The sequence below is a fragment of the Peromyscus leucopus genome, chromosome 16_21 (genome assembly GCF_004664715.2).
Source record: "Peromyscus leucopus breed LL Stock chromosome 16_21, UCI_PerLeu_2.1, whole genome shotgun sequence".
Taxonomy (NCBI): Eukaryota; Metazoa; Chordata; class Mammalia; order Rodentia; family Cricetidae; genus Peromyscus; species Peromyscus leucopus.
The window spans coordinates 44,772,732-44,799,054 of NC_051084.1; the positions used below are offsets into that span (position 1 = coordinate 44,772,732).

Here is a 26,323-nt window from a genome sequence, read left to right on the forward strand (position 1 = left end):
TTGATTTTTTTTTCCAGGAAATTTTTAACTAGCAATAACTAATATGTTAAAAGTGAAAAGTTTTACCAGTCATTAAGAGGCACACCGGCTAGCCGGGTGACTAAGCAGTATTTCACAAACTAAGCAAACTCAACTCAGTTTCCAGTCACTTTAAGTCATTCGAGGGTCAACTCCCAGAATCTGGCTCTCTGAGGCAAGTACAACATTGCTGTCTGGTTTATGATTACAGTAAATTTGATAGTAGCTATTAATTTGATACCTTGTGTACACAAGGTTGCCGTGACTATAGCTTTTGTTATTGGTCTATGTCTGTGTTTATAGAATAATTTGCTTCCAAGAGCACAAAACACGCAGCTGGACACATGTGGCAAGCTACTTCCTTCTAAATCGCCCTTCCCGGAGTTAAAGAAAACTGTCTGGACATTCCTGTGATAGCATCCCGAGATGAGGCTCTTGAGTGCTTGAGTTATTTTTCCGAAAGATGAGATATGAATACCGTTTTTGCTTAGGCTATCTGGGTCTGTAGCAGCTACACTGGCAGATGACTTCATGCTTTTCCTTAAGTCTTCAGTTATTGGCCTTGAAAGTGCCTGCTCACTTACTTCATCCCAGGGGGGAGTCAGCCTTCCAACATATATGTTTTTCCATTAAACCTTGCCGTTTAGCAGTGGAGTGAGATCACTGCCTATTCTGTTCACACAAACAGAGGGACAACGGAGAGCGAGCTAACTATTAATCAGGGGACTGTGAAAGCTGGAAAACTACTCCCCAGATGATCTAAAACATCGACCTCATTTTATGGATGGAAAAATCGTAATTCAGAAATGATGATGAAAAAAAGAGGAGTCTCTCGTGGGCTCTCCCGAGAGTCACCTAAGAAAGTCAGCTGATCTGGAAAGGAGGTTCTGAGTTTAGACAAGCACCAGCCCTTCTGCGGAAAGGAGGCTATCTTACAAGCTATGCGGCTTTCTGCATAAATAGCATGTCTGTATCTGATACCAGGGAGAGGTACATGCTTCTTACTCTGGTCATGATGCATGTGTTTTCCACCTCATCTGATTCTATCGGTCAAGTATGGAGAGAAAAAAATATCTAAGGGTGTAACCTCTGAGAATCTACATCCGTTCAAAGTATAAGGCCATCCTGTGCCAAATATCGCCATCGTTGATCCCCAGTCCCCAGCAGGGATGATGCAGCAGCTGCATTCTGCTCTGGAGGTCTAGCAGAGATAATGCCTTTGGCCCCATTTCCATGGAATCCTTTCTCATGATGGTTGTTGGATTCATCCTACCTTGTTCCTTATATTTTCTAAGAGGCCACTCCTGTTTCCTGCCTCAACCAACTAGTGTAAGGCAAGTTAGGAACTACTCTCATTAGTTAGGGACATAGTAAAGACAATAGTGAAGTCCTCTCTTTAAATTATCATCATCATCATCATCATCACCATCATTATTTGGTTTCTCAAGAAAGGCTTTCTCTGTGTAACAGCTCTGGCATAGTAAGACATACAATAGTGAAGTCCTCTCTTTAAAATATTATTATTATTATTATTATTATTATTATTATTATTATTATTATTTGGTTTCTCGAAAAAGGCTTTCTCTGTGTAACAGCTCTGGTTCTCCTGGAATTCACTTTGTCCAGGCTAGCCTCAGACTCATAAAGATCCCCCTACTTTTGCCTCCTGAGTACTAGGATTAAGAATGTGCACCACCACCACCACCTGGCAAATTAATTTTTATAAACATACAAAATAATAGATTTCTCTTTTAGTTTTTAAAAAACTTTACTTACATATATGTCATATTTACTTCAGTGATTTGGTAAGTATTCCTGTGAATATACTAATACTAAACAAAAAAAAAAAATACACATTAACAACAGGAAGCCATAGCAGTAAGTAACTAGAAGCCTGCTTTTCTGATGATTAACGTGGATCATTTTTCAAAATAAAATGTATATTTTTCACCTATGACTAGCTCAGTAACTATGATTCTTAACATGTGAGGTCCTATTTTTTTTGTGATGTAGATGTCTTTCAGAGGTTTTCAGTACTTGAGACAGACAACCATAGGCATCTTTGTATTCATCTCTGATAATTCCTAACAAGTTGGCTCTTCCCTAGTTGGAGAAGGAAGAAAACCCCAGAATTTGAGACCATCGTTATTTTAGAAGTGTGCTTATGTGTCCCCCTTCACTGTCATGTTGTGTAAACTAGAATCTAGAAAATGAAGGAGTAATAGTTACCTTTTTTTCGTTGTTGGTACAAAAAGCAGTTTTCAGGGGAGAGGGTTTATTTTGACCTATGATTCAAGGGGGACACAGCTCAACATGGAGGCAGAAGCCTGTGGGCCAGAGTGGGAGATTAGCTGCTCATGTTGCATTTGCAGCCGGGGGAGAGAGAGAGAGAGAGAGAGAGAGAGAGAGAGAGAGAGAGAGAGAGAGAGAGAGAGAGAGAGAGAGTGAGTGAGTCCGGGGTGTGGGGATGGGGGGGGGGGGGTGAAAAAGAGAAGGGGAAGAGGGGTGGGAACCAGTTTGAATAACTTTAAGCTCAACCTTCAGTGATCCACTTCTTCCAGCAAGACTCCATCTCCTGAAGGTTTTATAATCTTCCCAAACAACACCACCAGTACTTGGGGACCAAATGTTCAAACACAGCAAATGTTTAAAACGTGAGCCCACGGGGATCATTTGGTAAGGAGTATGGAGGTGCTAAATAACTTCCTGAATTTCAGGGGTGGTGGTTAAGGATCAAATCCAGGGTCTTCTCACCCCAGGTATCACCATCATTCATTTGTTTACTTATCTTTATCATTTTGTAGGGTTTTTTAGAGTATAAATTCACTGTACATGGTGCTGTGTTAAATGACATTTTATATAGGTATATATGTACTGATGTGTAAGCATCTCTGTGATATATATAGCTGGAGTCCTGTGGGTAAATGTCTAAGAGTGGCATAATTAGATCACATGGGAGATTTATTTTTAGTTTTCTGAGGACCCTCCATACTGATGTCCATAGTAGCTGGACTAGTTTACATTCACACCAGCAATGCATAAGGGTTCCCTTTTGTCTACACCCTCGCCAGCATTTGTTGTTAACTGTTGTCTTAGTGACTGCCCTTGTGACTGGAGGGAGACAGAATTCCAATGGCGTTTTGATTTGTGTTTCTCTGTACTGAGGCAGAACATTTTTTCATGATTGCTGGCCATTGGTGTTCTATCTTTTAAGAACGGGCTGACTATTCGTTTTGTTGGTCTTCTTACCAATTGGATTGTTTGATTTCTGGTTATTCAGATTTTTAAAGATTATTTGTATATTCTAGGTGTTAATCCTTGGTCAGAGGTATGATGAAGATTTTTATCCCATTCTGTATGCTGTCTCTTTGCTCCATTAGCTGTTTTCTTGTCTCTGCAGAAGCTTCTCAGTTCCATGAGGTTCTATTTGTCAACTGTTGGCCTCATTTTCAGAGTGACTAGAGTTTTATTCAGAAAGTCTTTACCTGTGCCTGTGTCTTGAAGTGTTTTCTTCCATAGTTTCTGGTCTTACATTAAGGTCTTTGATCCAATAACAGACTTATTTATGACATTTTCATATATGTATATCTTTGCTTGTATTTGGCAAGCACCAATTTCTCTTGTCCCTTTCCTCTCTGGTCCCTTTACTCCCCTCAAATAGTCTCCCTATGCGTGCATGCGTGCGTGCGTGCGTGCGTGCGTGCGTGCGTGCGTGCGTGCGTGTGTGTGTGTGTGTGTGTGTGTGTGTGTATGTGTGTGAATATATGTATATATTTAAATCTAGGTCCCATCTCTGAGAGAAAACATGCAATGCCTTGATAGGTGTCCTCATGTCAGAATCAACAATCCCCAAGGTAATCCAAGAGCTTAGAGGGGCTTGCCTCACTGTTACAAGGAGCTTTTAAAACCCATTCATGCTTTGTATTTTTATGTTGGAGGCTGGTCATTGACATAGAAGCATGTGCTTATCATTGAGTTACATCTGCAGCCTTAGAATATTCTTTTTGAAAACATGCTTGTTCAAAGTGACACACTCATCTTCAGCCATCTTTTTTGAGACTGACAGTTATCTGCTTTGCAAATGAGGGACTTTATGTCATGCTTCATGAGGAAAGACATCCATCGTGTTATATTAGAAATTCCCTGTAAATTTTCATTTTTAAATCCTACAGAATACCTGGTTGTTCTTTCATTCACTCAAAAATGATCAGAGAAGCTGGAATGATGTGCTGGATGTCAGACAAGAGATTGGGGCTGCAAAGATGAGAGAGGAACTGGTGGTATAGAGGAAAGCCCTGTGTCGATTTCCAAAGCTCCCGGCTAGGAGCTCAGTGGAGACCCACGGTCTTTAGCAAGAGCTACCTCCAGCAGTACCGAACTGGCTGGCTGGAGGGGAGGCACTTGTGCTGAGAAGGATGGTCAGGTCGTGCATGCTGCAGGCAAGGGCACAGAAGGCCACACCGTGGACTATGAAACAGCGCTGGACATACACATATCAGGAAGATGGACCGTAGGCAGATGGGGCAGGGAAGGGGAGGTTCAGCCAAAAAGACAGCCAAGGGTCAAGGCAAGGAGGAGTTGTATACCTGGTTTGCTGACTGTGGTATTTCCTGTAGCAGCAAGATTTCACACACCATTTCCAAAAATTTGCACAGCACTGAGTAGAGAATGTTTACTGCATGGAAATAACTTTGTCATGTAAAACTGGGGGAGACAAAATAGGAGCAATGCCTCCTAAGAATAATGCCATGCTGACTGACAGAGTCTAGTTTTTGTTTGTGGTGCTCCCCGCTCCCCACCACATACACACACACACACACACACACACACACACACTCACACACACACACACACACTCTCCACCTAGGGTCAAGGTTCAAACCCAGGGCTTTGCATATGTTGGATAAGGACTCTACCACTAATCCATACCCTTGCCCTTTACATTCCAGAACATCTTTCCAAACATACAAGTAGGTGAGTGAGGTGGTTTGAATAAGAATGGCCCCCATAGGCTCACATGTTTGACTGCTTAGTCACCAGGGAATAGAACACTTTGAAAGGATTCTAAGGACTAGGAGGTGTGGCCTTTTTGGAGAAACTGTGTCACTGGGGGTAGGCTTTGAGGTTTCAAAAGTTCATGCCAAGCCCAGACTCTCTCTGTCTCTCTCTGCCTATGGATCAGGATGCAGGACTCTCAGCTACTTCTCCAGCACCATATCTGCCTGCATGCCACCATGCTCATGGTCATGATGGTAATGGACCAAGCTCTCCGTTAAATGCTTTCTTTTGTAAGAGTGGCCTTGGTCATGGTGTCTCTTCACAGCAATAGAATAGTGATCAAGACAGGAAGTTTCACCGGGCGGTGGTGGCGCATGCCTTTAATCCCAGCACTCAGAAGGCAGAGGCAGGTGGATCTCTGTGAGTTTGAGGCCGGCCTGGTCACCAAAGCGAGTTCCAGGAAAGGCGCAAAGCTACACAGAGAAACCCTGTCTCACCCACCCCTACCCCCCCCCAAAAAAAAGACAGGGAGTTTCTCACTCAACTGTGTACAATCAATTTGTCATTTCTGAACTCTCCTCCCTCCCATCAGGCTATATATAATTCCTGCCCATTACCTATTGCACAGGAATGCTGAAAGGATTGAGTAAGGGCATGCAGGGAGACACCTGAATGTGAGGTGTGCCTGCTGACTGAATCAAATCTAAATTACAGGCTACCAGAGTTCTCAACCTTCCCAGGATTAAATCATCCTCTGATGTCATTCCCCTCCAGCTGTGAGCAACCAGGGTATTTGAAGGAGCTGGATTTTAGGGCCCAGACAGGAGGCCAGACTCAGCTACCTGCATGGGGAGAAGCACGGGTCCAGGAAAGCTCAGGGGTCTGCACTGGGGACAAGGGTTTTGACCTCTGTGTCTGCCCTCAGCCAGCTTCCTGGCTCTTGCAAAATAAAGGTTCAGAGGTCAATGGAACAAGGTTGCCTAGGGCTCAACTACTGTTAAAAAAAACCGACAAAGCCTATACAAGCCAACAGGCTCACAAATGCAGTTCTGTTTATAAATTTTCACACAAAGAGGTGTCAGAGCCACAAAGAGAGAAGAGAAACATGGAAAGCAGCGAGAAAGGAGAAGAAGGGAGGGAGGGATGAAAGAGAGAAAGGAAAGTGAGAGATGGACCTGTAGCCAGAGAGCTCTTCTCTTGCTTTTTTGCTTAAATGAGAAAGATTTTCTCGTCAGTCCGAGGCAGGGGCTGGGATGGTAGAAAACCTTTTATTGGCCTAGGTCTCTGAGTTTCAGGTCAATCCTTGTGAAATAAGGTGGGCCACCATACAAAGAAAGAGTCCCCAATAAACACCCTTCTCAATACTCCTTTTACCTGTGTATTTTTACCAACCCTAGAAGGGCCCACTCAAATCCCAAGTGATGCCAATCACGTTTCATGTATATTGATCTTACTGCCTACGGCTCTCCTCATGCAGCCATATCTAAGGAGAAACCTGTGACCCTTCTGGAGACCCAACCACAAGACATGTAGAAGAAACTACAATCAGCCAGGTTGGGACAAAGTTGATATTCCTTCACTCTTTCTTTCATTTGTTCAGTCATGAAGGACAGTGTCTTGTTGTGCAGCCCAGACTGACCTTAAACATGCATTCATTCCTCATGCTTGTGACTCCAGAGAGCTGGGATTTTAGGCATGGGCTACTGGATCTGGCTCTTACTGTGCTGATCTTTGAATGTTGTCACTGATTTAGGAAGGAAATCTCAATGCTAAGAAGGAATTCGACACAATTCACTAATAAAAAAATAAGAAGTTGGTCAGTTGGCAGTGGACTCTTTATAGGAATAGGGTGAGAAAACACAGTACTTCTCTAGTCACTCACTACATGACTGTCTGTGCCACTCAACCAAAATATTGGGCAGGAGCATCATATGTCATGAAGACATCTCCAGCAGGGAGCACACACAGGGCTTTTGTAAATAAGTATAGAACAAACGGGAAAATGAATAAATGAGCAAATGCATAAAAAGTCTTAGTAGAGTGCTGGAGAGTTTGCTCAGTGGTTAAGAGCATTTGATGCTCTTGCAGAGGATCCGGGTTTGATTTCCAGAGCCCACACGAATTTTCACAACCGTCTGTGATTCCAGCCCCAGGAGATCTGATGCCCTCTCTGACCTTCTTGGATACCAGGCATGGATATAGTGCACAAACATACATGTGGGTAAAATGCTCATGGACATAAAATAATAAATACATCTTAAAGAAGAGTATCTTGTAGGAATGTGGGCAAGGGTCAAGAGTGAAAAGGTAGAATGCTTTGTATGTACAATCCACCCAAAAGTAATTGTGGTTTGGCATCTGACACCATTGAGATCTCTCCAGCAACAGATCCAGGTCTTTATGCTTTCTCTCCAACACTGTTTTCATCCCTCCTTCCAGATAATTTGCGGCTCCCCCAGGAGGGAGAACTTTCTTGCTGTGCTCGGCCTCTGAAGCCAGCCAGTACACAGCTGCATAGTTCAGGCTGCAGCCTGAGTAGGTCAAGAAGCAAAAAGCCAGCCAGGAGACACTCCCAGGCCCTGAGAAAAATGGACAGATCCAGACCTGGGCTGCAGGGATCAGCAAAATCCCCTGGTGGGTGTCGTGTTTGTAATCAATGATACTCCGCCCAAGCCCAGAGGCATAGTACTCTTACAGCAGCACCTGGTTGGAGGACACCTGCTCTGGCATGATTTGTCTTCCCCTGGACACTGACGGCCAACTCAGCTCCCTCAACACCGTTCTCTCTAATCTAAGTGAGTCTAATCAAGCTGACTTAGTATAAGGAGAGATTCTAGTGAAAGGGATACGAATCAGTTTAAATGATACCGGTGCATCTAAATGTGTCTAAAAAATAGAACAACCTACCTAGAATCCACTTGAGACCAACCTCTGTCCATCTGGATTGCAAACACTTCAGATTATAAAGTGTATACTTATTGACTCACTTAGCAAGCCCCTCATTGGATAGTGCACCTAAAGGCTGAGGTCAAGGTGGAGCATTGTGTGTTATATACAGTAGTAACTTTAAAAAACTGAAAGTGGAAACAAATCTCAGCTTGACTCTGAGAATTTTAAGATACATTTTGCATTTAAGGAGGGGGGTTGCTATCTTCTGAATGATCCTTGGTTTATTCAATAATGAAAGCCAATAAATGTCAAATTTCTCATCTAAAGTCCACCAATATAGGATAGCTATAATTTTTTTTAATGTGCTTCAGACTTTTTAATCCAGTCGAGAGAATGTACTGAGTAACTGAGATGTCCCTGGACCAGGTAAGGCATGGGGAGCTGAAATCAAAGGCACTCTGCCAAGCAGCCCCAGCCTGATTCTATGTCCAAGTCATCCTTTAAGACCCTATCACAAGCTGCGTGGTGGTGGCACATGCCTTTAATCCCAGCACTCGGGAGGCAGAAGCAGGCAGATCTCTGTGAATCTGAGGCCAGCCTGGTCTACAGAGTGAGATCCAGGACAGGCATCAAAACAACACAGAGAAACCCTGTCTCAAAAACAAACAAACAAACAAAAAAGACCCAATTACAACAGTTATTATCAAAACATGCCCATTCGGTCTCCACAAGAAAACCTGGTGAAGCCAGGAAGGGCAGGCTGCTTCAAGTTCGTAAGTCTTACAGATGGAGGGAGATTCCGCCAGATGGCTCTACCACGGCTTGCTTTCGAGGGTGTGAACCAGTGACTGGATGCTGTCAGCTTCCACACCTACAGAATGAAAGCCAACTGCTCCCTCTCAGCAGGCGCCTTCTCTCTCCAAGGCACTAGCAGCTTCATCTTCATCTGCCTGGCCTCCATACCCCAGCCTCAACTCCTTACCCAGACCTCCACTGTCCTTTTCCTTTAGTCCTCCCCATTCCAGAACAACTGCCCCCTTCCTTTTCATGGCAGCCCTTCTCTTTGGTGGTTCTGCCTCGGTGTTCCATATCAGCGCTCCATCAAGAGAGGCTGCCATACTTCCTTCCACTCATTCACTGATTGCCTAACTCTACCGGCTCCAAAGGTTGCAGCAAGCACAGGTCTATATCCTCTTTGACTGACAGTCTGGTTGTATCACATGCTGTTTTTGCTGGCTCCGGGGACACTTTCTGACATCCTAAACGCTGCAGCTTTGTGTTCAGATGTCCCGTAACTCATAGTTCTGGAGATTCAAAGGCCTCAGCGCTGCTCTGGTGAGGCACTCACAGAGGACCAGAGAGAGCGAGATCCACACTGCCAAAGGAAGCAGAGACTGAGAGAGATGGGTGGGTACCACAGTCCCAACCGAGGGTGGGCCTTCTGTTGACGAGGGCCCCCCCCCTCTTTTTTTTTTTTTTTTGAGACAGGGTTTCTCTGTGTAGCTTTGCGCCTTTCCTGGAACTCGCTTTGGAGACCAGGCTGGCCTTGAACTCACAGAGATCTGCCTGCATCTGCCTCCAGAGTGCTGGGATTAAAGGCGTGTGCCGCCGCCGCCGCCGCCGCCGCCGCCGCCGCCGCCACCACCTAGCGGCCCCTCCCTCTCTTAAGTTCTTTCATTTTTTATTTTTGCATAGTGTGTGTGTGTGTGTGTGTGTGTGTGTGTGTGTGTGTGTGTGTGTGCAGGTGTCCACGAAAGCCAGAAGAAGATGTAGGATCCTTTGGAGTAGAAGTTATAGGGAGCTAAGTGTTGTGTGTCAAGTTCAGACAGACCTTCTGTAAGAACTCTTAACGGCTGAATCATCTCTCTAACCCCAAAACTCCACTCCCTACCTCCCGACATTTACCCAAGGATAACCAAGCTTCCAAACACATGAGTCTTGGAGAAAAATCATATCCAAACCGCAGCTGCTTACAAACGGGGAAGCTGGTGTGTGGTGTTTTCAATTAGCATGGTCCTCGTAGGCTCATATGTTCGAATGCTTAGTCACCAGGGAGCAGAACTCTCTGAAAGGATTGGAAGGATTAGGGGGTTTGGTCTTATTGGAGGAAGTGTGTCACTAACAGTAGGCTTTGAGGTTTCAGAAGTCTATGCCAGGCCCAGACTTTTTCTCCGTGCTACCTGCGGATCATGATGTAGAACTTTCAGCTACTTCTCCAGCCATCAGTCTGCCTGTGTGGGGCCATGCTCCCCACCATGACGGCAATGAACTAAGCCCCTGAAACTGTAAGCAAGCCCTCAATTAAATGCTTTCTTTTGTAAGAGTTGCCTTGGTTATGGTGTCTCTTCACAGCAATAGAACAGTGACTTAGACACAGTGTGTAAGATGCTAGCCCTCCGGGCAGAACAGGGGTAGAATCTAGGCCTCTTGGCCTTCTGAGGGTTTTTTTTTTTTTTTTTCTATATCCTGCTGGGCATTTCTCTCTGCAGTTGAGATTTGCTCAGTATTGAAGGCATTTAACAATCTTGGGTCAAAACATGCAGCATCAGGCCTCAATACAATATTCATACAGTGTGGCCCGGTTTAGAGACTAGCTCTCCGGAGGTAACTCTGAAGGCTATGTCTACAGCCTGGGAAACTCTGGACAACAAAATTACTTGGATCATTCTGTTTCTGTTTCTTTATCTGTGAATAAGAGGCTATAAAATGTACACATGCTTTGTATAATGTACAGGAAAGCTTCTTGTTATCTGATTCTCAGGGAGGAAACTGAGGAACCAACAGATTTTCCGCCTTAGGCCAGCCATGTGGGCTGAGAGGTCCCAATGTTAATTCTGGCCTCTTGGTTCTGTTCCAGGCGCATCTGCCAGCCAAGCCTTCTAGACCCATCCATGTTGAATCTGTGAGGCTGGATAGCAAGGAGGCAGCACAAAAGGAAGCAAGAACAAGGGCCACCAATGCTGCACACTGTTCTTTTAAAAACTAGGAGAGAGCTGGATCTGAAAAATGTGAGGAAAAATAAGTGTTTTAAAATTTTGGTTTTGCTAACCTTTAGTTATTGGGTTGGGAGTTCATAAACTCTAAGACTTAGGGCAAATTATTTTGTGGGGGGGGGGCAGAAGGAGGCTTGAGGGAAAGGTTCTAGATCACCATAGCTCCAGGATGTTGTAGGTCACTCCTGCAATTGCAAAACTTTGGAGGCTGAGGCAGGAGGATAGGCACCAGTTTGAGGTCACCTGGGATGCCATGGTAAATTTCCTGCCTATTCAGTGAGGTTTTATCTCAAATAGCAGCAATAAACACACACACACACACACACACACACACACACACACTACCACAAGCAACCTTTCTCTAATACATTACTGCAAAATATACATATAAGCAGAGTAGCACAGCATGAGACACATTTAGAGTAGTGCTTTGAAGACAATCTCATATCTATAAGCCCAAAGTGTAGTTCATTACTTCCCAAAATAGGTGTGAGAAGTGCATGCCACAAGTTGGTTTTACCAAAGACGGCTGCTGTCTATTTCATAAAATGCCTACTTCGTTGAGTGCCAGAGACACAGCCGAAGACTATGGAACAAATATGGCTAAGTCTTCATTTAAAACCAGAAACAGCATTGAAAAGTTTCTTACCACAAGACATCACAAGACCGCAATCTATCGGTTAGAATTATTTTCATTTAAAAGTGTTATTATTATTTTTTTAACCCTATGCCTCAGGTTTTAATTTTGCGGATGAGTCAATATGTGTGGTCACAGGCAAACTCGACTTCTTCCCAAGGGAAATGCCTGGCCATCCACGTGCTGACCAGCGTCCCTTCCATCGACTTGAGAGACCAGTTCCACTTCGTCCCTGGGGGGATTGCCTGTGGGTGGTTCACCCTCACGTCTTCCACCACCTGGCGGCGACCCACCTCTCTAGGGCTGCAGCCCTCCCTCTGGACACCAATGTTCCCTTCCCCACCATTCCGGGACATGGGTCCCTGGCACTCAGGATTCTGAACCTCTCTGCCCGGCATCCGCTCTTCCTGGAGGTGTCTTCCCGTGGATCAACTCCCCGGTTCTGGGGTCTCCCCTTCAAGACTCCCCTTCTTCCCCCGTGTTTCCGGTCCACCGTCTCCATAACTCGCCCCCTCCCCTTCTGGGTCCCTCCCCTTCATTTCGAGTCCCCATTCTGAGTATCCCCTGCCCTAGCTAGGCTCTCTTCTCCCCAGATCTGTCCTCTCCGTTTTAGGTCCCCATCCCGGGTGTCCTCTGCAAAACAGGGCTCGCCTACCGGCCAGGATCTGTCCTCTCCGGGTTGGGTCCCTACCCCGGGTGCGGTCTGCAGAGCCCTGCTCGGGTCTCCCGGGTCTCCGCTCCGCGGTCGGGGTACGCCGGCCACCGGTGTCTCTCCACGCGTGCTAGGGCAGCTGTCTTGGTGGCTATTCTTGTGTACCAGGCCCGGCTGTGGCCTGGGCGGCGGCAGGAGTGCTCACACACGGCGGGGCTGGGGTCTAGGGCACCCAGCGGACTGTGTGTCGCGGCGGCGGCGGTGGTGGTGGCGGCGGCGGCGGCAGCTCAGCAGGCGGAGTGCAGCCCGCGCCGCTCCCGCCCTCTAGAACCCCCGCCGAGTCATTTGACCATATAAGGACACACGCGCCGGGGCGGCGGGCTGGGCGCGCGGGCCAAGGGAGCAGGGCGCGGTGGCGAGCGCCCCTCGGTTGCTGGTCGTCGCGTGTTCCCCTGCTGCAGCTGCTGCGGACCCTTTGTTTGACTTAACGCTCTTCCTCGCTTCCTGGTGTTTGGCTCACAGGATCAAGCCTAGCTGCACGCCCGGGCCTCGGCTCCGCTCTGGGGGCCAGTTGCGGTGCAGAGCAGAGGGCTGTGGCTACTGCCATCCAAAGGAGGAATGACATGGGTCTTCTCTCACCAGGACCACCCCTCCCGCCCCCCAGGTTTTGCAGGGTCTGCGCCTGGTCGCAGCCTGGTGCAAGCATGGATGGGTCGTTTGGAGACTTGGGGCAGGAACGATGTATATGCGTGCAGGGCATGGTGGTCTTCTGGGACTTACCTCCGTCATGGAATGAACCCAACCAGTGACCTAAAGAATCTTTAATGAGCCTGTCCCACCAGGGAGCTGACTAAGAGAAGGTCCTATGCCCAACACTCGGGGTTAGAGAGCTGTTGACATTCAGTGGTTCCAGCCCGGCACAAAGCAAATGAAGGTTTTAATGTGTCCTTCATGCTCAAAGCCAAGGTCCTCTGCACAGAGCTGGCCCTTAGTAGGGGCAGGAGGCAATGTCCCACATGGTGGTGGGAGGAATAGGTATCCCCAAGCCTAGGAAAGGCGACATCTGCTCTTGAGTAGGTGGTGGAACCACATGTAAACATGGTGGCTGATGGACATGTGGAGAGGCAGTGAAGGCCTGGGTTAGTGACTTCTCAGTGCTGTGACCTGACAGAAGCTACTTAATTGAAGAATGCATTTGGGGGTCAGTCTTTCCCCCTCAGGTCTCTGGAAACCTCTCTGGAACCATCCTCAAAGTGACATCTAGAGATGTGTCTCCTAGGGGATTCTAAATCCAGTCAAATCGGCTGAAGAACGTCACAATGGTAGAGGTTTTTGTGGGTAGGCACGTCATTTTCATCGCTCAAAGGGAGCTCAGGGTAACACATTTTTCAGAGAAGGCAGGGAGAACCGTGTGATGGATGGCTTTCTTCTGGTTGATACTTCCTGACTGGTGCCTCCAGAGGGTCTCCATGTTGGAATCTCGGAATGTGAGAGGCAAGGACATCAGGTCAGCTGTCACTTACTCAGCACTTGCTATATCTGGCCTCTCCCAGGATCCTCAGCCTCTTTAGGTAAAGTTAGTTACCTCAGTTATGGGATGAGGACTTTCACTCTAGATGAGGCGAATGGTTTTTATACCAGTGGAGATTTGCACTGGTGTCTATGGGATAGCAAGGCCATGTGAGTAATGTAAAGGATGAGGAATTCTCAACTCCTGTCGCTCACTCAGGTGACTCCCCAGGGTTAACACTTTCCTCCAAGGAGGGTGTGCAAGCTGGAACTGGACACAGGGAATCCATTCCACTCCTGTCCCCATCTTCCAAGTAAGGCAGTATTATCCTAAGTGAATTCCCACTGATGGTCAAGGTAGGCTATATCTTAGATTCCAAGTAACGTGTATGTAGACAGCCCAATTGCTCTAAGGCTTCTAAATTTACTTTCTCTATGTAAAAGCTGCAGATTGCAAAATCGTCCAGGCCTGAGATGGCGAGTCTTAAGCCTTGCCTTTAAAATACGGGTTCAAAGAATAATGAAACACTAATAGGCATGTGTCCTCTTCCTGCTTCCTTTTATTTGTTTAAGGTTTGTGAGTTGTGCATTGAGTTCTATTCTTAGTAATATAATTAGTTATGTAAAGTTTCTTCTACTAACTGCTGCAGCTGTGCCACGCTGATTCTGTTACGTTGCTTTCTTTCTTACAAGTTCTGTGACTTGTTTTTGTATTTTCCTTTTGACATCAGAGAGGAATTAAGTACCTCTATGGGCATATGGTCAGGAAAATTCAGTCTCTCAAAACAGACTTACCCATTTCTACAACAATGCTGTGAAAAGAGAAATCGTGGGAGAAGCCAACGGACCAAAAACCAAATCAACAACCGCCCAAAAAACAAACAAACAAATAAACAAAAAACCCAACTAACCACAATTCGTGTTCGGATTTGGATCACAGAACGAACTACTAAAAGAAGAAATTTTTATGAACCAATCTGACAAATTCTGGCATGGACAAGATATTTGATGACATTAATAAGTAGTTATTAATAAATAGTAGTTTATTTTTATATGGAATTACATATGCATGGGTTTTTTTTCTTCTTTAAACTCTCTTACTTTTCAGAAACTTTCCCAAGAGCATTGACTAGTGAGGGAACATGTCAGGGTTGAGTCAAGATACATGGAGCCAGAGGAAGTAGAAGGAGCCAAGATGCATATGCAAAAAGGTTTCACCCATGGGTTTTTTGTTTTTCTTTTTTTTCCGGAGCTGAGGACCAAACCCAGGACCTTGCACTTGCTAGGCAAGCACTCTACCACTGAGCTGAATCCCCAACCCATAGTAACTGAAGCTCTATGGTGAATGTTAAGAATTCATCATACTTCTCTTTTCCCTTCGCAATGCTTGAAGAAAAATCTCAGGATGAAAAGTCCTTACACTAAAAATGCACATACTGTTGGCCATTCCTAGGCTTTCCCCTTAGAGGCATCTACCTTGTATGTACTTGTTCCTAGACAAAGCGATATGCATACAAGAGCAGGCCCTGCAGAATTGTTTGTCACAGAAAAAAAAAAAAAAAAAAAAAAACTGGACCAGATCAAGTGTCTACCAACAGTGAACTTGTTAAACATAGCATGGTACATTTTCAAATTACTTATGAGTGTAGCTGTTAAAAAAGTGGTAAGGATATTTACTGATTTGGCGTGAGCACCAAGATACAGCAACCAAGAAAAATAAAAGTAGAGAACATTTCCTAGGTTGCAACCAATCCTTGGCTTTTGTGAACAAAGAAAGGAGAAACAATGCATTCTTGTATGTGACCAGGCCTGGGAGGCTGGGGGTTGAGGGCAGGAGAGAAAGGAGGCTATTTTTTTTTAATTGTGTATATATTTTATTTGTTTCCCATGACATTTAAGAAACCCAAATGTGTTATCCATTAAAAATTTTATCTGTTAAATGTTTTTAAACTGAAAGTAACATGTGTTCATTTAAGAAGAATAAGAAACTAATGGCTTAGAGAGAAATAGAGAGTCAGGGAGGCTTTCTGGAAATAGCAAGGTTAGACAATATCTGCATTTAGTATCATCTACTCATATGAACAACTCAAAGAATAAGCTATTTAAAAATAAAAATTATATTGTAATCTGGATGCACGAACAGACTAATCACTAAAAGATAGCTTGTGAAAATCTCTCACTTTTTTTAATTAATGATTTTTTTTTTTTTTTTTTTTTTTGGTTTTTCGAGACAGGGTTTCTCTAGCTTTGCACCTTTCCTGGAACTCACTTGGTAGCCCAGGTTGGCCTCGAACTCACAGAGATCCGCCTGGCTCTGCCTCCCCAGTGCTGGGATTAAAGGCGTGCGCCACCACCGCCCGGCAATAATTAATGATTTTTTTTATCACATTGGATGAAACATTCTGGGAAATATAAATTCTACTATGGAAATAGAGAGCCCTGAATTCAGGCCTGTATCTGAATGCCCTACCTATGACGAGATCTGCAGTCTCAGGTAAAACCTGAGACTTCCTAGCCCTCAATTTGCTTATTTCTAACACGGCCTAATTCATATCTATTTTAAGGAATTATTGTGGAAGCCTTTGGTCATTAGCAGTCTTGTATGAAAACCACCCAGGACCAAACAGTATAGCACACAGTAGTTCTCCAGTAAACATTAGGTTGTATTTAAGGGTAAAGGGGTGATGAATCCAAGCCGTAGAAGGAAACACTGCCTTCTCATCAGGGAGGAGGTTAAGACTGGGCTCCTGGTCTAAAAATGGAAGATTCTCTTCTGGAGAGAAAAACTCTGCTCTGGGTAACAGGCTAGTTGGCCAAAGAAAAAGAAATTGAGAGATAATCTAATTCCTTAAGCAGAACGAAGCCACAATGAGGGCAAACGATAGGTTATTGAGTTTTTGGCCTGTAATTCTGTCATCAGCCACCACTCTCTGGGCCCTGGGGCCACACAGCTGGAGGGAATGAGCTAGCTGCTGCATGTTTCAAAACCCGTGGCCAGCTGCACTCAGGATGCTCTGGAACCATGTGAGAGTGCAGATCCTTACGGAAGCAGCCCTTCAGGTGATCCCGAAGGGGCTTTGAGTGAAACAACTCTTTGGAATTCCAACTGCCGGGGCTAGGTTAGTATGATCCCATGTCAATCTCTGGAAGAGGGAGGGAGAGCAGAGGCAGACCAAAGAGACCACTGTTGGGAACTCTAAAACCCAATCTCATGTCTCATGTCCTCCCTCATAGGAAAAAAAAAAAAAAAAAAAAGCACAAAAACGTCACCAAGTCAAAAGGTTCAGTCTGTGGGTCAGAGTGATCCAAATGTTGACATTGGATTGACCTGCACCAGGGTGAAGCCTGAGTATCTGGGGCAGGTGGATGCTACCACCTGGTGGCAAGTCAGCTAGTGAGAGATGCTGGCTGCAGGCCCACTTCTGAGGAATAGACTGGGGTCCCCATCCTCTGGTGATGGCCACTCTATGGGTACCATGAGGACCTAATCATCGCCAGGAAGAAAGGGAACACTTGAAACAGGCTAGGAGACAGACGTCCCCGTATGGGTTTCCACCAGCCCTGGATAACTTTGAGAGCACGTTTGTCCCATGGAAGAGAGATTTCTCCCACATAGCCATCCCCACTCAACCCCGGGCAGGAAGCTGCCCGGATGACTCAGCCCTGATTCAGAGCTCATCTTCCAATTGCCCCATATAGTTGGAAGGTGAGTAAGCGTCTAGGATCAGAAAGCCGGGACAAGCAATAGGAGTGATTAAAAACCATGCCCTCTCCACCTGGGGATCCGGGGGCAGGTGTCTGCCTGCGTCTAGATGACACAGAACCAGGTCCTGGTTCAGCAGGTTCTACATGCTTTCTACAAGCCTTGCTCAGCCAGAAAACCAAACAGTTGACAGGGAACCCATCTTCTCAGAGCTTATACGAACAAGGACTCCCAGAGGCTTCCTCCAATGAAGTGGGGGGAGCTTGATATAATTAGAACTCCCGTCTCCCACGCCTAGAACCCATACTCTGATCGTTCGCCCGAGACACCCAAGAGAACCTCAGTAGCACTCCAGCAAAGGACACCACCTCCCCTTTGCCTCCTTTCAGGCTGTTTAAGAGGAAGGTGCTTGGCTCTCTGGGATGCAGTTTGCATATCCCATTTCCTCTCTCTCTCTCTCTCTCTCTCTCTCTCTCTCTCTCTCTCTCTCTCTCTTCACAAACTTATTTAATGGATGCAAATAGTCAGTGTTTGAAGCCTCAAAACATGTCTGAGTTGCAGCCAAACCCACAAACGACTCTATGATTCTGAGTTTTCCATGGGTGGTTAAAGCTTGCTTGGAACACTGGATGCAAGTTTCCACTGTGGTTTTGATAGCACACCGAGAAGGGCTCTGTTTGGTTGGCTGAACCACCAAGGGCAAGAAAAAAACACATAAAATAACAGCACAACGCTGGCCTTCCAGTTCAGTCCTTTCAGCGAATGGTGGACTTTTACTCATGAGAGCTTTCCTGGTGCAGACCCTTGAAAACATGTGCTTTTTGCTTCTGACTTGAAATCTACAAGGGAAACAAAACTCTCAACCATGAACTGTGTTTGAGACCCCTCTGTCCTCTGCTCGCAGGCCTTTTCCGGAGAGAATCATTACCCTTTCAGCTTGTCTTCTTGGACTGTTCCACTCTCTCTTGCCCGGGTCAAGACACCTTGAAATGCTTGCACATGTGGCCTCTCACCCTTCTTCCCTGCATCCCCGAGACGGGACAATCTCGTGCTTCTCTTGTTCCTGGGATGTTTACTTAAGCCACACTAAAACTGCTTCCCTGTGTGGAGTAGTTTTGTGAGTCAGCCTGGCAACTCTGAGAGCTCACTCTCTCTCTTCTTCTCTTTGGCAGACAATCTGAACGGCCTGTCCAAGCAGGGCTTTGGGCCAGCCTGGCTGGAGGAGGGAGGGGGTAAACTCAGGACCAGAAACGTTGGGGCTATGGTAGCTTTCTGTCACTACAGAGAACATTATTTTGGCTTGTGGTTTTGAGTGTTCCTAATTAGCACCATTGCGTGGGTCTGTGCTGGGGTTCTATGTCATCATGATGTGATAAAGCATTCATCTCAAGGCCGAGGAACAACAGAGTCAGGGTCTAGGATCCTCTGATCCCCTTCAGGGACATCCCCAGTCCCCCACTGGGAACCAAGATTTGGTTATTTGTTTGTTCATTTTAAGTTCAGGGGATCCAGCCCATGTTTTGTATATGCTTAGCAAATAGTTTCTCCTGAGCTACACCCCAGTCTTGGAGACCAAGGTTATAACATGGGTTTGGGGGGACATATAAGATCCAAGTAGGGGTGTGTGTGACTTGGGAGGGTCCTTCTACGCTCTCATCTTTACCTTGCCTGTGAAACACAGGGAACAGCACCTCTCTTCTTACTTTATGAAAAGAGATCATCTGATTTATCTGTCTTTTCTTAGATCCATTTATGGCTAGGTTTCAGTTGGAACATTTCTAGAATGCCTCCTGCAGATAATTCTGCACGAGGAGAAAGTTAGCTACATATGTCTTAAGTTCTCCCAGTAAGAAAATTGAGGACAATTTTCCACCTAGTTTGGAGGATACTTTGAAATCGGACCTGGGAGTTACAGCAGAGCTTCCTAGAACAACTAAGTTTCTTTTTACATCCCTGCACTCACTGGGTAGCTGACTGCTGGAATACCAGGAATACATTCTCTTGAAGTGTGTGACTTTCAACATCTTCTGGTAGTAACATTTGCCGGGAAACTATGAATAAATAAATAAATACGTTCAGGCTATACTAACTGTACAGATATGTTTGGAATCTTCTGCACAGGAAAGATGCTGGGCGATTACGGTACAATAGTAGTGGCTTGATTATCTGCCTTCTGGGACAGGTCCAGGAGCTCCCATGCAGTTAATTGTCAGACATCTGAAACAGCTGGCAAGCTGTCCAGCTCTCCTCTTCCTCCGCACCTTTTGCCATCCTTTCCACAACTTGAGATTCTACATTTTGCACATGTCCTCGGGGTAGTCTGGTTTTCTGGCTTTATTGCCTTGGGATGGACGCACCTGCCCCAGTGGATCACTGTCTGCTTCCTCGTGCTGCTGTTGGTACCTCGTCCTTCCATAGTAGGTCAGGCTTAAAGCAGAGGAAGGACGTACTTGAGAGGTTTTCTTTTCCTAAGAACACGCTTGGCGAGTTACCAGGCCGGGGAAGCAGAGACTGCAATATAATCCTAAGCAAGAAGAGGAGCTTTGGGACCTCATCCTGTTTATCTTCGTTGTCTCCACCTCATCTTGATCTGCCTTCGACCAGAGAGGCGAATGTCCTTTCAGCACAGAGGGCTTTTCTTTTTTCCATATCCGTATTGTATTATACCAGGACCTTGAAGATACTAAATTAACTCTCTCTCTCTCTCTCTCTCTCTCTCTCTCTCTCTCTCTCTCTCTCTCTCTCTCTCCTAAACCCCAGTTAGCCTCTTCAAATGACTGTCTTTCCTCTGTCCTCTACTACTCAGAACACCACCCCAGCCCAAGTTAAAAAACTACATAGTAACTCCACTACAGAAGCGCTGTGGAAGACCTGCACATGCGTCATGTTAGATCCGGCCTCACCATCTTTCTCTTGCTCCTATCAGCAGAAGGAAAGAATGTGAGCCGCACCCCCACCCCCCACCCCAGGAAGGATTGGGACATTTCTGTGTTCTCATCATTCTGCAGTTTGGTCACTATTTACTGAACTGAACTCAGGTTTCCTGAATACCTGAACCAGTATAAGACTGTGATGCACACGCTGTGCTGGATATAACCTGCCTGGACCGAAGAAGTCAGGGCCGATTCTATTCAGGCATTGTAGTGATCCGGGCTTTACCCTGAGAGCTACCTTGCAAACAGCTACCTTGACTCCAAGCTAATTTGAAAAGCCTGACCTTGCAGGAGGTGGCAGCCTACTTGGGCTTGGGAACAATTCTTCCTGCATTAAGGGAAGTAACCGCCAGGTCATAGATAGCATCTGTAGGCGCTTCAAGAAGCTGTGAGTGGGGCTGCAGGAAAGCCAAGTGTGGGAAGTCTTGAAGAGCTCGAGTCCACTTGCTCTTCTGGACCAGGGCTGCTGCTCACCCACTTCCAGCATGGCCTACCCCAGCTCTATTCAATCCCAGAGAGCTTTGCTCGGAGGGGCTTCTAGGATGTCCCCATTCTGCAAATGAACTCTCTCTTCATTTCAGGGAGCTGAATCTGAATTCATGCCTTTACTCTCTGCAAGGATCACATTAATTGTCTATTGGTTACTTCTTTAAAAAAAATTCTGTCTCACATGTCTATAATCCCACCCAGCACCTGTGAATTTGAGGTCAGCTGGGTTACACAGTGAGATCCAAATAAAGCAAAGAAAACCATATATGTGTGTGTGTGTGTAAATTCTGTCTCTGCAAATGAAAACATACAAAATAAAGCAAGAAATCCTTCTCTTCACCACAGTTCTACTGAGATTCTCGCCTCTCTAACAGCATGAGCGTGTGCAGGCAGGTGTGTGATCCTAGGACAACAGCTCTGCCATAGCTTCAGGAGGCCTCCTCATCCCTCACACTGCGTTTCTGACAGTCCCTGGGCAGAGGTGGGACAGACAGAAGCCCTCACACCTCCCTTCCCCCTACCTGCCCTGTGACACATTCACTTCAATGGAGAGACTCAAGTTGTGAATAGAAAACACTGGTAAACGTCAACAGGACCAGAGGTCTACACCTCCCTTGGCTGTGGCCCTCTACACCCACAGGTAACTGGAGGTGGGGCATAGTGGGAGGTCCCCGGGTCACGGAGGATGTGTCCTTCAAGGAGACTGGAGGAATCTATCTCTTCCTGCTCTTATCTCTTTCTTCTTAGCCACAGAGCGAGCTCCCTCCAGTTCCTGTCCCGGCTTTGATGTATTCCCTCACCACGGGGCCAAAACAACAGAGCTTAAATGATGTGATACTACCAGCCCAGGGCTCATCTAGGTTCTCTGTCTGGCAGAAACGCAAAGAAGTGGGTATAAAAACCTACCATGAGGCTGCCTCAAGGCCAGTTTTTTTTTTGTTGTTGTTTTTTGTTTTACTCTCCTGGGGTCCCTGAGGCATCTGTGTGAATTAGATGGAAAAGCACGGGAAATGCTTTCCCATGGCAGCAGATATCAAAGCCATGGCTGGGGGCTGGACCTACCCCAGTGTCTCTGCCAGGAGAACACGTCGGCGCATGCCTGGTTCCTAGACAGGGTCTACATCACATTACTGGAATGGAGAGGTCTTACAGAGATGAGGGATCCTGGGGACTCAGCCCTGTTACCATTTGCACTCAGGAGGACCTGGAGGCAATCTGTAATTTGAAAGAAGGCAGGACCCAGAGTCCAGGGCCGGACACAGGGAATTTAGTAACCTGGGTAGGAACCGGAATAGGATTAAAGGTGGGAGTGCCGGCGTCTGACAGTTTTATCTCTCAAATGTAATCAGGGTGGGGCCAGGCAGCTGGCCAGCTGGAAGGGAAGCTGGGAAAGCTAAACCCAGGGTGACTTCATTGGCAGCTCCTCCACCTTCTAGTAGCTTCCTTTACCTTCCTCCCTTCACAGGCTCTGCAGAGACTGTGTTCTGCACCCAGGCCGTCCTATCAGCAGAGTGAAGCATTTTCTCTGCATCTGGTGGGTCTGTGGCTGCTCTCCATGGTGAGGGAGAGGGTAAAACCTGCATGCGGGTCTATTTGAATAGAAGGCCCATGTCCATCCACCACCTCTTATGCACCAGTCCCTCCGAAGGATTTGCTCTGCTCCTTGGCGAGCTATCCGCCAGCAGGTCTAATAGGGAGAAACCTTTTGAAGTCTATTTTGATTGCTAATCTCCGAGAAAACAGGTCACACATTGTACTGCTAGTTGGTGGTGGTGTCCAAAACCAACACTGGCCTGCCTGGGTTTCTCAGGCAAGAAGGATTCTTGGCTCAGGCTCCAGAGGGAAGTGTGTGGTATGCATGTCTTCTTGTATCAGCTTGTGTTCTGTTGTGCTGGCAGCCAGAGGGTCCACATAGGTGGGAAAAAAAATGCTGCAGGATGTAAGGCGAGGAGCAATGAGATGTTTGATCCTTTTGAATTTGCCTTTATAGTGCTAAAGAGGTAATCAGGGGCAGCCACAGCTGTGGCCACTGGCGTAAAGGAGTGCTACCTGATAAAACCCCTAGGTTTGTGTGTGCCCTTCCCCACCCCACCCCCAGCTGAAGACCGAACCCAGGGCCTTGGGCTTGCTAGGCAAGTGCTCTACCACTGAGCTGAATCCCTAACCCCACACGCTAGGTTTTCATGCTAGGTTTTTTAGGAAGCCACACACCACAGTAAATCTACCTCACATGACAAGCCATGGGACCCATACTCAGAAGGTGCTGGAGTTGCTCCAGGTCTATTTCTTCATTTGCCAAATCTCCAGCATTTTGGCCTTAAATGTGTGGCTGTGTACTGAGCTGTCATGAAACTTAAAGGGGGGAGGGGAACAAGAACAGGAGCGAACACCCAAGGAAATGCAAGGAAGCCACACAGTGCCCTCTCTCCCCAAGGTACCTACAGCCCTTTACTCCAACTTCAGTTTAAAAACCCACCCTGAATGAAGTCAGGCTGACACCCAGTCTATCCTAAAAGGTACACAAAATTAGAGGATATTAGTGTGCATGTCTTGTATTACCTCTGGTTTAATTTTAAATGTTATTAGAAATAAATTATAACTTTAGAAGAAGTATCAACATCAGTGATATCCCATTCGGAGATATTTTTTAAGATGATTAAACTGTGAGGTACAAGATTTCTGTCTCATTAACCCTTTCCAAACACAGCCTAGTGAATCTTATCTCTTATTCCTGGTTTTAACTGGAGTCCTTTATTTCTGATGCACCCAGAGTCCTCCTCGCATTTGGAATGAATAATGTGAGAATAACATCAGAGCTTGGGGGCACTTTTGACACTCAAAGCTCATAGGGCCAAGGGTAGAGCTCAGAGGTAGAGCCATTGCTTAGCATGTGGGAGGCTTTGAGCTCCATCTCTAGAAAGATAACAATAAAAAAGTGGTGGCATTTAGCATCCTTCTAGGAGTGTGTGTGTGTGTGTGTGTGTGTGTGTGTGTGTGTGTGATTCAGCATCCTTCCAGGAGTCAGGGGAGTGGTGGCATACAGCATCCTTTGCAGGAGTGGAGGAGGGTGGCCAGGAGGAAGTTGTTAAGAAGGAATCTGTTATTTATTAAGTGACTCATGCTAACAGGGCCACCATGATGAATAAATATCTCCTCATTCCCTTCTAATGTGACTAGAAGTGGAGGAACTAGTTGAGTAAAGCTAAAACTCCAGTAAGATCTGGTCAGGACTAAGATATGGAAGGATATCCTACTTCTAGAAGTATATCAAAAAGACTGAAAAGCAAGATCTGTATCCACTCTCCTAGAAGTACTCATGATAACCAAGAGGCATACATAACTGAAATGTCCATAGACAGATGAATGAATGAGCAAACTATGGCATAGACAATGGAATGGTACACACAGTAAATCATTATATAGTCCTAAAAAGGAAGGAACTTCTGACACATGCTACATTTTACACAGGTAAAAATGAAGGACAGCATGTTAAATGCAATAAGCCAGCCACAAAAATATAAATCCACAAAGCAGTCCATTCATACAGATGGGAAGAACAGAAAGTTCCAGAAGCTGCATGGGGGCATTGGGTAGGATGGGGGTGGGTGGGGATGGTAGAAGTGGAAATGGGAAAAAAAAAAAAAACAGAATTCCAGTTTTTTTAGAAGATTAAAAAGTCCCCGAGATGGTCACTCAGTGGGTGCAAGTACACAGTGTGACTGAAGTAGACATTTAACAGTGACTAAGGTCATGGGGGAAATCTGTGGCGAGTGCACATATAGAAAGTGATGGAAATATGGGCAGAGCCCACAGTCAGACCTAAGAGTCTACAGTGCTTAGTTTTATGTGCTGACTTGATTGGATGAGTGAGTATCAAGCTCTTTGGCCAAACCTTATTCTGGAGTTTTAGTTGAGATTGACATCTGTGCTCATCAGCTTTCTGATACTGAGACAAAACTACTGAGACAGTCAACTCAAATGGAGAAGAGGTCTATTTTGGCTCATGGTTTCCAAGGCTTCAGTCTGTGGTCACTTGACCCTGTCGCTTGGGATCTATAGTGAGACAGAGGACTACAGCAGATTCATATAAAAAAGGAGGCTGCTCACCTCATGGGGGCCAGGAAGCAAAGAGGGAAAAAGGGGGGTTAAATATGTGAGAGAAAGAGATTGGGACTTTAATGTGCCATTCATGGGCACTTGCCAGCAACTTAACTTCCTTCTGTTAGGCCAAACTCCTAAAGGTCCCACCATTTTCCAAAAGTGCCTTCAGTTGGGGACCAAAATTTCAACACCCGATCCTGTGGTGAAACATTTCAAATCCAAATGTAATGGCATTTGACTGTTCATGATGAATAAAGCAGATTAGATTTTGTTTTGTGAGTGTTCTCCAATCAGTTAGGGCCTGGATAGAACAAAGTCTGACCTACCTTGCACAGCAGAGAACTTTTCCTGCCTGACATTTCTAGGTTGGACCATCAGGGTTTCCTTATCATCAGCTGCAAGTGAAACTGTGTCCTGAGCCTCCCCGTCCTCATCAAGCCAACTCTCCTTTTTTTTTTTTTTTTTTTTTCCAGTTCTCAGGCTTAGGCTCCCTTTGGCTTTCAGCTTGTTGACTCCCTTGTTGACTCTGGGACTTGTCATCTGTCACAATAGTGTAAGCTATTGTGTGGGGGTGTGTACATAGTCATCCCTCAGGGTCACAGGGGGATTGGCTCCAGGAGCCACTCCAGGACACCAAAATCTGAAGATGGTTGACTCTCTTTTATAAAATGGTGTAGTGTTTGCAGTGTAACCAAGGGGTGCCCTTGAATATGCATGAAATCATCCCCAGATGGTTTATAACACCTAATACGACACAAATGCTATACAATAGTGATACAATAGATTGTTTAAGGGATAATGATAGAGAAGGAAAAGTCTGCACATGCTCAGAAGAGAGAGAGAGAGAGAGAGAGAGAGAGAGAGGGAGGGAGGGAGGGAGGGAGGGAGGGAGGGAGGGAGAGAGAGAGAGAGAGAGAGAGAGAGAGAGAGAGAGAGAGAGAGATAGTTAACCTGCCTTTCCATCCCTAGAACAGCGACAACCAAGTAAATCCCAAGAAAAGCTCATCGGAAAAACAGCATCCTTCTCCTAGGAGTAGAGTAGAGCATCCAGGAGGGAGAGAAACCACATGCAGGTTCCAACAGGCACTAAGATAGTATTATTTGAGAGCATTATTATTTGCATGCAGGAGAGCAGAGTGTCTATCCTCTTAAATGAGTACACACTATACAATGGCATTTGTAATGGTTGCTGGCTGCCCATGAGAACTAGACAGTGAGACCCTATTGCTGAAGATACTTCCCGCTTTGGTTGCAGGACATCGAGAAAACAAGCTAGAACCCGAAGAGATGTTTCCACCCCCAGTTCACATAGTGCCAGATGCTGCTGCACAAGCTCCCGGGGGAGAACTGTCATCCAAAGTCTTCCTCAGCTATGGAGTCTGCACACTATGCTGCTGGTGG

At 46.0% G+C, this 26,323-nt stretch overlaps 1 protein-coding gene across 2 annotated transcripts in view; it reads right to left on the minus strand.

The window, feature by feature from the left end:
• Fhl2 (four and a half LIM domains 2) overlaps window positions 1-26,323 on the minus strand; it is a 77,883-nt gene that overhangs the window by 33,559 nt on the left and 18,001 nt on the right. The window contains exon 1 of one of the 2 annotated variants that reach the window (XM_028865815.2): window positions 12,191-12,454. The exons of the other annotated variant lie outside the window; for it this stretch is intronic. The gene's annotated coding sequence lies outside the window, so the exon portion shown is untranslated. Of the gene's footprint in view, window positions 1-12,190; window positions 12,455-26,323 lie in introns of those variants that run through there. 2 annotated transcript variants of the gene reach the window in all.